Genomic DNA, 4,275 nt, shown 5'->3' with positions numbered 1-4,275 from the left:
TGCCACCATGCCCAGCTTCTCTTAACAGTTTTAATATTCAATTCTTGTGTTGAATTTCTCAAATCTTGACTATTATATTCCTTGATGTAGATTTTGGAGTCCTATATGCCTAATTGGAGTCCTATATGCCTCACTTATGTTTGTCAAATTTTTTCCCTCAGGTTATGACGTTTTCTGCCATTACTTCTGTGAACAGATTTTTTATGTCGTTTGTGCTATCTTCTGTTTTGTTATTGACTCTGATCAACCTTATGTTGTTCTTCTTTGTACCATGTAGCAGCTGCTGGATTGATTTCTCATGGCCCCTGGCTATTTTTAAGAAGTCTTTCTTTTCGTGATCCCTAAACCCCAATCCTGTTTTCTATATCTAAGACTCTGTTCTCGCATTGGCTCCTTCTGCCACGCATACTTTCAGTGGAATTTTTAATCTCCTCAATATTTGTTTGAATCTGTTTCATGGATTTCTTTCCTGTGTTGGGCATTCATGATTTTCATCATTTTCCTAACCTCTTCTATTATTTTGTCTGTGTCTGCTCTAGAGTCATTAAGCATGTCTTTCATTATGGTCACTGTCTCTGTATTTATCTGAGAAATTATATCTGATTTGATTTTTTCTAGAGCCTTGTTTATCTGCTTTGTTACTTCTGCTATGACCACTTTAGAGAGCCCCAGGGAATGGCTTTCAGATTGTTCCCCCTCATTGCCCCCAGGTTTGCCTTTTTGAGCTGGAAGTCTAGGATTACATCTTGTTTAAGTGTCTTCTCATTTTCCTTTTTTGGTTTAATTCCTGGGTTGATGCTTGTAAATTGCTTATGGCAAGTAGCTTTATTGCTAGTATTGAGAACCCTTAGGAAATGACTACTCAGAGATGCTTTCTAAGTGTACCTGGCTTTTTGGTTTTGAGTCTGTTGCAAGATCCTACCTCTTCACTTTATTGGGGCTGAGAAATTGCTGCCTTCTTGGACCAGCCCCTGGTTCTTTGACAGTGGCCTGTAGTATTTCTTTATGACCTTTAGGCAATCTCAGTTTTGGTATACCAGTGCAATAGTTGATAAATTTCCTCAATTTGAGAAGTGTAGAAGTTTAACTAAGTGACTCAGCAGGGGGCCAGGGTCCTCACTTTGTAAACATCCTCATTCTGTGCAAGTGGAGGGCATGGAGATGGTGTGCGTGCTACACCCATGCAGGGGGCTGGTTACAATATAAGGGAGGAAAATGGCTTATTGCCACACCCCTTTCTGCTCTTGTTCTTCTGCTGTCTTCTGCCACCTTGAACTGTTGCCCCTCGCCATTCCACCCTGCCTCGAAGCCAACTGATTACAGACTGAAACCTCCACAAACTGTGAGCTAAATAAACCTTTCTTTCCTTATTTTGGGTGTTGGGTATTTTGTCTTAGCAACCAGACAAAAGTAACCAAGATAACCAGAAGGGACAACTGATTAGAACAGTTATACTTCTTTGGCTAAGGTAGTACAATCAGCAAGTACAATAGCATCAGACACAGCCTAGAAAATGACAAAGTGTGGTAATTATTAATTTACCACCTTTAACTATATGAACTAGATTGGTGGTTATATAACAAAATCTTAACAGAACCAGAAAACTGTCTGCAATAAATAAGCCCTTAGTATGGCACTTTCACTTCCGGCACATGCCCCGTCATGGTGCAGTGTCAGCACAAGTTCCAGGCACAAAAATCTAGCTAAGAGCAAAGCTGTGGTAGCAGCCTTAGAGTGAAACTACAGGCCACGAAAAGGCAGTCAGGTGATTGCCCCCAAGAAAGCATGCTTCATGCAGCAATGGAAGATCAAGAAGGACCTAGAGATTGGGATCCAGAAGAAGATTGAGCGCCATGTGGTGGTGAAAGCCAGCTCCAACCTGCCCAAGAAGCTGGCGCTGCTAAAGGCCCCACTCAAGAAGAAGAGGGCCACTGCCTCCCCCACACTTCTTCCTGAAGATGTGAACTCACAGCCTGCACCTTGGGCAAAGGACCCACCTGCTAACAGTGGTGGTACCTGAAGCCTGGGAGGAGCTGCAGGCTTAGCTGCTCAAGGTGCAAGGAGGAAGGAGTTTGAGGGTCCTCCCCTCCCTTGTCCTGTCTCCACTGGCTTAATGTGGCTTTGTTGGAAAAAAAAATGATGACTTCACCCTCAGAGCAGAAAATTTAAAAGGGATTAGAGGGGAATAATAGAAAAAAAGGAAGAGATTAGAAGCAAGGCTGGAGGACAAAGGAAGATCACGCAAGCTTTGGGAAACTGGTGAGGAAGGAAAGAGGGAAAGAGAGAGAGAAGAAATAAAAATGAAAACAGAATAACAAAAAAATTAACACCAACTGGGCATCGTGGCACATGCCTGTAATCCCAGCACTTGGGAGGCTGAGGCAGGAGGATCGTTGCGAGTTCGAGACCAGCCTGGGCTACAAAGTGAGCTCAAGGCCGGCCTGAATTGCATAGTGAGACCCTGTCTCAAAAAGACAATAAAAAAAAAGACCACCCTGAACTGCATAGTGAGACCCTGTCTCAAAAAGACCAAAAAAAAAAAAGACCACCCTGAACTGCATAGTGAGACCCTGTCTCAAAAAGACCAAAAAAAAAAAAAAAAATTAGCACCACACTCATATAAAAAGAATGAACAATCAATTAAAAAAACCAAGGCAAAACAAAGAAAACAAGTGAAGGGGGGATGTCCATTTTGAGGCATGTCTTTATGTCACTAATAAATTCAGCCCTGAATTTATCAGCAGTAGACAATGTAAGCAGACAGAGTCCAGATCCTAGGTGATTAATCCCTGCAAGTCAGCTGAAGCTTTATGGCAAGGTAGCGGATAAACTCAGCCATCCTGCACCTTTAGCTCTACTGAAGTTCAGTGAGTTCTGGCTGGGTTCTGGCTGTGAGACTTGAGCCAGATTTTTTCAGCCTACAGCAGTCCATGTAACTGCTACTGGCTTGAACTAGGCTCCCTGCCAGTTGAACTCAGCTCCCTGACCTCCTGCACACTGGAACTTGGCAGCCTGATCCTATCACTGGGAAGCTACTAGACTGAGCCAACCTCGAAGCTGTTCTGAGTTCTGAGCTCAGTTTGCCTCTCTCCAAGATGGCTACAGGCCAATCACCGTCCCTCTCCTGGGGGACAGCTGAACCCAAATAACTCACCAGCCACTGCACTCCACTGCATGCACTGGTCCATTCCACTGGTGCATTTCTCTGTAGAGGCCTCTGAGGTGGCCAGTAGTCACTATGTATCTGCAGGTTCAAGCTGCGCCTCTCACAGAGTGGAGGCTCAGGGAGAAAGTGCTGCATGCCACCTCCTCCTTTGTTGAAATCTCTTTCTTCTCTTCCCTATACACTTTGATTTTTACTTCAGATCCTTCCTGGGTCCCAGGAACCCTCTTCCTTCTTTATGTTCTTCATGTTGCTGTATTTCAGTGTCTGGACAGCAAATTTCGGAGGGGCTCTTTTTCTGCTGCTCACCACTCTGCCATCTTTCCAGAAGTCCTGTTTTTTGTTTTGTGAGACAGTTTTTGCTACGTAGTCCAGGCTGGCCTCAGACTCATGGCAATCCTTCTGCCAACTGAGCTCAGAACTCAGTGCTGGGATTACATGGTTATACCACCATGCAGAGCTCAAAATTATTTTCTTAGAATTTGTTCCCAGAAATAAAGATTAGGTAAAAACACTTTACTTGTTTTTTAATCTTTCTGGTGCTAGGGATTGACCTCAGGATTGACCCCAGTTGCACATGCTTACTACGTGCTGTGCCACTAGGCTACATCCAGCCCTGCAAACCTTTTTCAGGTTTTTGATACATATAACCAATTTTACCTCCAGAAAGATTTTTCTAATTTATCCTCTCTCCAGCTATGTTTAATAGTTTTTGTTTTATTCTTAACCAACTTTGAATTTATCAGTGGTGAGCCAGAATGTAGCTCTGCATCACAGCGCATGCCTGAATTTATCAGTGGTGGACATTACTAGTTTAATAAGCCAAAAAGCTTGTGTCTCATGTTTAAATACACAATTTTTCTTCATCACTGGTGCTGTGTACATTTGTACATATAGGTCAACACTTGCCAGTATGTTTGCACAGCAATATATTTGCATGATAGTTGGTCAGGGTTCAGGAGATGGGGCTGAATTTGTTATTTATTTATTTTTTTATGCATGCATGCAGTAGCAGAAGTTAAAGCCAGAGGTGCTATACTATTGAGTTAGATCCCCAGCCTTTTTAAAAATACTTTTACTGATTTTTATTTTTTAAAAAAACAGGGTCTCAC

At 42.8% G+C, this 4,275-nt stretch overlaps 1 protein-coding gene and 1 pseudogene across 4 annotated transcripts in view; both read left to right on the top strand.

Annotated features, from left to right (window-relative positions):
- The window catches only part of Rabepk (Rab9 effector protein with kelch motifs), a 34,856-nt gene that overhangs the window by 19,393 nt on the left and 11,188 nt on the right, over nucleotides 1-4,275 (top strand). The window lies entirely within an intron of this gene.
- On the top strand, nucleotides 1,388-2,194 carry LOC102016712 (annotated as a pseudogene).

This window comes from Chinchilla lanigera, unplaced genomic scaffold, assembly GCF_000276665.1.
Source record: "Chinchilla lanigera isolate Chin_1 unplaced genomic scaffold, ChiLan1.0 scaffold00018, whole genome shotgun sequence".
Taxonomy (NCBI): domain Eukaryota; kingdom Metazoa; phylum Chordata; class Mammalia; order Rodentia; family Chinchillidae; genus Chinchilla; species Chinchilla lanigera.
The sequence above is the reverse complement of the archived record's forward strand: the minus strand, read 5'-3'. Positions and strand labels throughout refer to the sequence as shown.